This window comes from Papio anubis, chromosome 6, assembly GCF_008728515.1.
Source record: "Papio anubis isolate 15944 chromosome 6, Panubis1.0, whole genome shotgun sequence".
NCBI lineage: Eukaryota > Metazoa > Chordata > Mammalia > Primates > Cercopithecidae > Papio > Papio anubis.
Genome location: NC_044981.1, coordinates 129,614,158 through 129,623,601, shown reverse-complemented (window position 1 = coordinate 129,623,601; position 9,444 = coordinate 129,614,158). Strand labels below are relative to the sequence as shown.

Sequence of the window (9,444 nt, the reverse complement as noted above, 5' to 3'; positions counted from 1 at the left end):
CATGCAGAATCACTGAAATTAGTTTGTATTTCATAGCTCTTACATGTCGGTGTATTTCATTCTTACCACAACAGCGGGAGTGCTTCACAAAACTAACACACACACCACTAACACTGTTTTTTATTTCACTTGTTGATATGCATACATTCTTACCAACACTTCCTACCTTCAGCTTACCAATGGTACTAAGGAATCACTAGAAAGAAAGGAACCTGTGGGTTCCCGCATCTTTCCCTTTTCTTCTAGGTCAGCATTTTTAGCATAAGCATTTGGTTAACACAGGGAGGAAACACAAGTAAGAAAATATATGAAAGAGCCCTTTGGAAATTGTGTTTCTTAGAACATCCTTGCCTTCTTTCTGCATTCAAGACATGTTCTGGTTCTAAGGAAAATTATGCCCTCTTGGGGCTCTTGAGTATAGACATAACATGCTTACTTTGTACTCAAGAGTCTCACTGAACTCTCATGCATTGTGAACCAACTGGAATTATTGTTCATGGGTGGCAAGGAGCAGTGTACCTGCACTTTGAGCATATCTCTGCTCTGATCGTGCATGTTCAATTGTCTCATAAGACTTCATTTGTAAAACATAAGTTCAAAAATAAAAGTCTTGAGAATTTCAAGATGGAGACACAGAGCATTATACTGAGTGTGGGGAACTGTGCACCTGCACAGAAGATGCTTGCCCAGGAAGCCGGCCCTGTGGGAAGCACATTCTGACTTATCCTTCCCATTGTTGTGCCAGTTATCCTCATTGGTAGGCACTGGCTAGGCCATCTCCACAGAATTGGCAGAGAAATCTTGCCTTGTCTTTGCTTCCCCATTACAATGATTCTTCCCCACCTCCACCCAACTTTGTTTTTAAGACAGGCTTTCGCTTTGTCCCCCAGGCTAGAGTGCAGTGGCACAATCACAGCTCACTGCAGCCTCAAACTACTGGAGCTTATGAGGTCAAGCCATCCTCCTGCCTCAACCTCCTGAGTAACTAGGACTACAGGCACATGCCACCATTCCTGGCTAGTATTTTTATTTTATTTATATTTCATTTTTTTGTAGAGACAGAGTCTCACTATGTTGCCCAGGCTGGTCTCAAACTCCTGGCTGCAAGCAGTTCTCTCATCTCAGCCTCGGCAGTTCTTCCCGCTTTTCAACATTTTTTTCCTCTTCACCCCAGAATCAGACTCTTCCTGTACTGATTGGAAATATCCATCTTCATCTGTACCTGCAAAAATGAGTTGTGGTGGTTCAAGGAAAAGACTCCTATGCTAGTAGACCTTCTTCGGGAGGTATTTGGGAAATAGCAACTCTTACATGTTGAAGATAAAGAGTATTTTGTCATGTTTTTGGACCGTGTGCTGTGTTTGGAATCACTCCTATCAATATAGGTAATGAAGAGCTGCAAAAAATTTAAAATCGGAAAGGAAATGAAAAAGTTAGGAAATATTTCATTTTGGCAAAGTCCTTCTGGCATATAGCATGGACTTAAATTGGAGGAATTCATAATAATAAATCATAGAGGCTAGCTAAAAGGAAGCCATTTCTACAGCCCTTTGTAAAAAAATGACGGTGTTGCCCAACTCTCTGGTACTAAATAACACTAAGATTCCCTGATTTCACTTATGTAGTGAGTATAGCACAGTCAAGACTTATTTGGTTAATAGCTTCAGGACTAGGGAAAATATCACCCAAATAGAAGCAGCTGATGGCAGAAAGGAGACAGAAGCCAGGAATCTCTTTCAGGAGCTTCAGAGAAGAGGATGCCTGAGCCAGTAGACCTCATTTTCACAAAATCACCTGGCAGCTGTGAGCCTAACAAGGTGACACAAGCTTGGGGGTGGTGCTGGAGCTTGTCGTGTTGAAAAACACAGAGACTCTCTTGGGATAGAAGTTTTTCAAGCCTAGCCCATTTCTGCCTCACTTCTCGATTGAGTTCTTCTGCAGTGCTTTCCCACTGCCCCGAAGTGACTCAATCTGAAGATGGGAAAAGTTGGCAGAGAAAGCCATGACTGTTCCCTACAAAATCCGCACCTCCTCATTGGTTCTTGAGAGATTCCTTTCCTGCCCAGATGACTGAATTAATTGAATTCTTCATTCCATCCTATTCAGATCAGGTAGGAATCCTATTAGCAGAAACTTTTCCATGTAAATACAGACATAATCTACCCAGGTTTTCTGTTTTTGTTCTTGGTTTGTTTGGGGGATTTTGTTTTGGTTTTGGTTTGTTTGACAGAGTCTCACTCTGTCACTTGGGCTAGAGCGCAGTGGCGCAATTGTGACTCAGTGCAGCCTTGACCTCCTGGGTTCAATTAAGCCTCCTGCCTCAGCCTCCCCTGTAGCTGCGACCACGACGTGCACCACCATGTCTGACTAATTTTTAAAATTAATTTTTGTAGAGACAGGGTTCCACTATGTTGCCCAGGCCGGACCCGAACTCTTGGGCTAAAGCAGTCCTTCCGCCTTGGCTTCCCAAAGTGCTGGGATTACCAGTGTGAGCCACCATACAGAGCCTGTTTGGGGATTTTTTAAGATTTTTTTTGTTTAGTTTGGTTCTGTATGTGTGTGTGTGTGTGTGTGTGTGTGTGTGTGTGTGTGTGTGTGAATTATCTTCATACAGTGAATCAGGGAATTTGGAGAAATTTGAGGGGGTAGTTACCTATATCCGGCTTGTGAAATTTCTTTGAATTAAAGCCATATGTGGAAGTCTGAGGGTTCTGTTGGGCTCTTGTACCATACGTTTGGATTTTAAGAAAGTTTAGGTAGTTTGTCTTAAATAACAATGTCGAGATAAATAAAAACAAAACTGTGAATTCTTAATGTTTTCTTTTATGTCAATCTTTCTTATTGTTAACATAATGTAAAAAGTGCTAGAGGACTATCATATGCCTGCTACCTCATTTGGAAATTCCCATGTGTAAATTTCAAGCTAACATTTTTTAAATGAATAAATACAAATAAATTAAACTTTGAAAGGTGATTTGTTTTTTAACCCTACTTTTGAATGTGTAAAGGTGTCCAAGTCACTGTTCATAATTGGATGACCTACAAACACCTTTAAAAGTTCTATTAAAGAGTTAATGTATTTAGAAAGGCACAGAATGGTTTTTCTTCTAGAAGGTGATATTCTCAAATATAGAAGTAAAATTAAAATTTCAGCAGAATGAAAATGTATTCTATTCCATGGAATTAATGAAATGTATTTTATCCCATGGAATAAAATACATTTGATGGAATATTGATGGGATTATTCCATCAATTCCATGGAATAAAAAATGAAAGGCATGTACTTTTGTGGAGGTTTTCTCAAACCATGCCCCAAAGATACTCTAACTCTAGATCGCTATTAGTGATTAGATAGCAGTTGCCATTATTCCATAGTCAATTCTATTCAAATATTTCAGAACACTTTCAAAATTGTTTAATTTAAATACATTCTTTTGACTATACCATTTTAAAATCAAAATTGATTAAAAGCCCTATGTATAGTTACTTGACAAGCAACATGACAACCAAATAACTGTAGAGGATCTCACTTTGACCACCTAGGCATCAGTAACTCGGGACACCAGACTTCATTTTTTAAATTAATTTGCCATATATGTCTGAAAATTTCTTCTTATTTTACATGGTCTGTACAGCCCCTAGCAATGTTCCTTAGAAATTTTTAAACATTAATAAGTGAATAGACATTTACTCATCCCATCTCTGTAAGAATCACAGGATCTCATAGACAGAAATGACGACCTTTCTCTCTGTCTCTGTCTTTGTCTCTCTCTCTCTCTCTCTCTCTCTCTCTCTAATGAAGCAGCTGCCCACTAAACTTGATCCCATATGGTCCTGTTTGAGAAAAGAAGGGGAAAAAATTAAAATCAGTTCTCACTAACTAGAGGAAAATTATATGTAAACAATTGAAAGGTCTTTTCCTACTTATGACCGACATCTCTACCAAGGCCTTAATTGCCTGCTGGGCCTAAAGTGTTATGAGCTTTTTTAAAGCTACATGTACTCCTGGCCAAGGACTCTCTGGGGCATGCTGTGAGTAGTTTTAGATCACCAGTAGCTCTTGCTATTTTAATCTGTGTCAGTATTTGAAGTTGTAATTAATTTGGATGATCCTAAAAATCATAATTTTGACAGTATTGATATTTGATAAGAATAACTTACCTTCAGTTTTGGCAAGAAAGTCATGGAGCATTTAGCAGCAGGGCAAAAAAGTCTACGCAGTGACAATGAATATCTCACATAGAAGCAGACCACAGAAGACTTGATAGGGCTTAAATTGTCCTTGTAAGTAATTTGTGGACTATTGTGCACTTACTAGATTAACTGTGTTCTGCACTTTAACTGTATTTTCTATCAGTAATAATGTATGTTGCATTTATTTTATTTTGCTTCTTAACTAAGAGTTCATTCATGGACAATATTTGTAGACAAAGCCATTTTTTTGCTCTTTCTTGTATGTATAAATGATATGTGCAGTCACAGAATAAAATATTTCACTTTTGTTCTTGATTAAACCACAGTAATAAAAACAAACTAGAATCATTGTTAGATTTCACTCTCTCGCTCCTAATTTTTTTCCTCTTTTAATTCAGCTTTATTTGTAATGATTACATTTCTTAAAGGGTTTTCTGATTCTTCATATTATAAAAAGAAAAAGAATGTATATACAAAACGGGAGAGGTTTGAGGAATTAATAGTAAACATCTAAGATGTTGAAGTTGGGCTTCTTGTTTGGATTTACTGGATCATTTAAATTATGAACACTGAAAGAAAAAAAAGGTATTTTGCGTGTGTAAACAATGATCTCTGCAACACTGATAAATTTTTATAATGTCTTTCTAAAAATTAACCAAGAATTATACTTTTACTATGTGTCCCTATTGGGATGGCAGTAGGTTTTATAATAAATTGGTAGAAAAACACTTATTTAGGTTCGTTCGAGTTATAGGTGCATAATGAAAGGAAAGGAAATGTAATTTAGAGCCAGAAGTTCCATATTTAAACATTGACTGTAGTCTGCATCAGCTGTTTGACCTTTGATAAATTATTTTCTTTGAGCTTCAGGTTCTTAATCTATAAAGTGCAGGTAACAATAATAACAATAATCAGCTCTTCAGAGTTGTAATGGGAACCAAGTAAACGCAAGAATTAAAGTGTATGTGTACATTTGTAAAAAATACTTAGTAGAGGATTAATATTTTACACTATGAAAATGGCTTCTTACTTAATGGAGTTAAAGGAGAAATAAATGATCACATAAGTACAGAGGGGGTAAGTATAAACTAACTTGTTTTTGCTTCTTTTCTGTTTTTTCATTATTAATTTTTTCATACTTACTTTTAAAAAGTTGATAAGTAGGAAGACTACTTTGCTGTGCCTTTAATAAGTAGGTAGTAATCGTGAAGAGGTAATGATGGCAGGATTTAAAGGACTATGTTCTATTTGCACTGATGGCTAACTCAGTGTGGCCAGATTGAAGTCCCTTTACTGCTCCATAACTCTGGGGGTTTCAACTATGAAATAGGAGTAGTCAGCTTAGAAAAGCTGATCACCCACATACAGGGCTCCCAACTCTCCCGAACCACAGAGAGGCATGCTCTCCTCTGCCTGGGACCTGCCAGACCTCTTGGAGGCCAGGCTCCCAATTGCTGGACACCAGAGCTGATCCTGGGTGCCCAGTGGCCCTGATTCACTTCCTCGGGGCTGTGGGACTTGGGAGAAAAGGATAGTTACTAGCTTGCAGCACTCTGGCATGCAATATTTTCTCTACTACAGATGTTTCAGGCCTGCAGATGACAGTAATGACAGTATCCATTCTTCATATTTCACAGGATGCCTTTTGTTACCCCTTGTGTATCCCCTTGATAAAACTTTTTAAATTAAAATTTGACATATTTTGGTGGCAACAATGTTATTCTAAAATATACTTTTGAATTAGTTTCTCCAGAGTATTCTCTAGAATATAAGCAGCCCTAGCGATAGCAGGGAGGTAGGGAGGAGACAAAAAAAAATGTTCTGGATTTCAGTTTTTAGTTGGCATTTTGGTTCTTACTTTCCAATACCTGTTATTTTTTTTAAGTACTTAATTTAGATTTGTAAAATGAATTGAGTATGGGTTGCACCTAATGATATTAGTTATGGTCTATTTTGGTTTTGTGGCATATCCCATAAATGTATGTCTTGAATATTCTTAAGTGAAAATTAAAAAGGGCATCCCGTCGTTAGAAATATATCAGCGAATTTTTTCAACAATTTCCTTTTAAGAGTACAATCCATACTCCTCAGTTCAATTTTATTTTCTCTAAATGTTCCATTTTTCTTTCCTTCAAATCCTATTGCTTTGTGTGTTTTCTTTCAAGCATACCTACAATAAAGCCATCTGTTGTCCAAGGGGTCATTCCTACATGAATCATGCGCTGTCAAAATTTTGAGGTTATAAATGTTCAGCTAATTGAGCAGTCTGACTAGCTGAATACTTGTAAGTGCTTTATAATATCTTTCAACACTTCAAAACCCTGACCCACTTAAACTCCAGAGTTCCAGAGCAAATGGGACAAGTTATTCACGTGAATTCTCACTCTGATAAAACTAAAAACATGTTCATGAAATTTCCTCAGAATTTGGAATAAAGTGAATGTAACTCTACTTTTAAATATTTATTTTTGAGCTGTGTCTATATTATGCCAGAGAAAGTGGTTGGGAAGTAAAAAAACTTAGCCAGTCGGCCAATTATTTTGACCACCCTGTATTAAAGAATTAAAGAGTTAAATTAACTTGCTTTCCCCCTTGCCAACTTGATTGGGTGTTTTGGCATCATGGATACTTTTAGTTTCAAAGAAAGAAGTCTTCTCTCTCTCTCTCTCTCTCTCTCTCTCTCTCTCTCTCTCTCTCTCTCTCCCCACACTCCCCTCTCCTCCTCCCCACCCGCCTTGCTTTCCCTTTCCAATTACTTTCCTTTTCTTTAAGAGTCTTCACAGAGATGAGACACTGGAAATGAATGCACAAATGCATAAGCACTTATACAACTTACATGAAAGCTCAAGCCACCCATCCCATGTAATTCTTAAGATTTCTGTGCGTTCCTGGGGGACTTATATTCCTGCGGTCTCTTCTGGCTTCAAGTTTCACATTTCACAGGATTCCAAGTCTCATTCCTGTATCAGTTCCATTCTCTCTGCCCTGCATGAAATCAAGCATAGAACTCAGCCCTTTTCCTTCATTCCCTCAAAAAAGCAAATCTGCTCACAAAAAGTATTTTTCTTAGAGCTGACTTTACTGAAAGTTTGGTGAAACTAAAGCAGTTTACAGAACAGTAACACAATTTTCAATATTGGAGATTTCTCGACTTAAAGGTATGTTGGTGTCCACATCACATGGACTAGACTTCCTCTCATCCTTTACAAGAGAATCACTTTCTCTAACGGAATCCAAACTCAGCTCTGCATTGCCAAGGCACATGTAAAGACTCACTAAGTGCATTCCTGAATATCTACTTCAGGACTTCCCAATTGTCTGTCCTTTGCCAGTCTCTTCAAGGGGTGTAAAAAAATTTTACTGCACTCTTGAGAAATATTTGTACTTCATCACACACACACATGCACACATACACCACTGTCTCCACACTCACATCCCATAGAAAGTGGAAGTATTTATAGTCAGTTTAGTCAGCTTGGGTTTTAAGCAAAAATGTCTTTTGAATACACTTATATTAAATTTTTAAAAGCTTATAGATATTATAGACGGATAGTATCTTAGTGGACACTTTTGACTTATCCTCCAAGTTGGCCCTGGCTTATACCTTTGTCTTCATCCCATATCATGCCAACTAACCTTTCTGTTCCTTGAAGGGCAAGCTCATTTCCATCGTGAAAACTTTGAACCTTCCTATTGTGTCTGGAGTTGGTTCCTTCCAGTGGGTTTGTGGTCTCGCTGACTTCAAGAATTTAGCCACGGCCCTTTGAAATGAGTGTTACCGCTCTTAAAGATGGCACGGACCCAAAGTGCAAGCAGTAGCAAAGTTTACTGTGAAGAGCAAAATAAAGTTTCCACAGTGTGGAAGGCGCCCAAAGTGAGTTGCCACTGTGGGCAAGAGTGGCCAAAGCTGGCTGGGGTGGCCAGCTTTTATTCCCTTATTGGCCCCGCCCATGTTCCATTTCTGTCCTATCAGAGTGTCCTTTTTTCAATCCTCCCCATGATTGGCTACTTTTAGAATCCTGCTGATTGGTGTTTCACAGAGTGCTGATTGGTGCATTTTAAAGAGCGCTGATTGGTGCATTTTACAATCCTCTTGCAAGCTACAGAACGCTATTGGTGCATTTTACAATCCTAGGTACAGAGTGCTGATTGGTGCGTTTTTACAGAGTGCTGATTGGTGCATTTTACAATTCCGTTGCTAGCTACAGAGTGCTGACTGGTGCATTTTACAATCCTAGCTACAGAGTGCTGATTGGTGCGTTTTACAATCCTCTTGCTAGACAGTAAAGTTCTCCAAGTCTCCACTTGACCCAGGAAGTCCAGCTGGCTTCACCTCTCACTATCTCTGTGCATCTTAGCATGACTGATGGATTCTCTTAATGTGTTCCTTAGCTTGAATTTCTCCTTGATAGAGGTGACTATCCAATCTATAACAACATCTTCCCATCCCTCAGCCACTTCACCCAATGTTATCTATAAAAGTCAGTTTTATTTTTTTTAAAGGAATGATCGCACTCTGAGATTATCTTTAATTTGTATCGAAATATTACCAATTCGCTGTTTCTGAGGACGGAGAATCCTTTACTACATACTTCAGAATATCTCTAGAATCCAGAAGTGTGGGTGATACTCTGTAAGTGCATAATATATTTTTTTAAATTAAAAAAAAAATTTCTATTGTTAAGAAACAAGTAAAATTTGCTTGATAACTTTAAACCAAAACACCTTAAATCTAACATATTTTAAAGTACATGTCATATTTTCTGTCCTATAATTGTTAATATTGATTGAATAATAATTATTATAACCAGGACTTCCCGATGTTAACTTGGTGGTAAAGACCACCATTTTCTACGTTCATATTTTGAATGTAAATGTTCAGAAGAAATAGTATTAGCCTGGGAATTAAAACAGCCTGGTTAGAGATTAGCATCATGGAATCCTAACCCAATATTCTCATTTAATGTTTATGGCAACTGCGACACAGAAAAGCTATCTTGCATAGTATTGGTGGCAAATTCAAGTCTAGAATCAGGTTTCTTGAATGTCAAATGACTAAACTCCTTCCTAAATTATGTCTTTAGTCCTAATCTAAGAGCAATCAGTTACTTCATGTTTTCATTTACGGAATAAGCAGGTGGAATTATATGATCTCACAGCATTTGCATTTCAGTCATGCTCTTTCTCCCTTCTCCTTTGTTCATCAATTATTCCACAACTTTACTGGGAGCAATCTCAAATTCTCATTTG

At 37.8% G+C, this 9,444-nt stretch overlaps 1 long non-coding RNA gene across 1 annotated transcript; it reads right to left on the bottom strand.

Moving 5' to 3' along the window:
* Positions 1 to 1,072: 1,072 nt before the first annotated feature.
* On the bottom strand, positions 1,073 to 8,201 carry LOC108585323. The gene is made up of 4 exons (XR_001901468.3): positions 7,831 to 8,201; positions 7,031 to 7,179; positions 3,692 to 3,834; positions 1,073 to 1,222 (listed from the first exon to the last, which is right to left on the bottom strand). It is a non-coding gene; the product is annotated as an uncharacterized LOC108585323 (long non-coding RNA).
* Between the last annotated feature and the right edge of the window lie 1,243 nt (positions 8,202 to 9,444).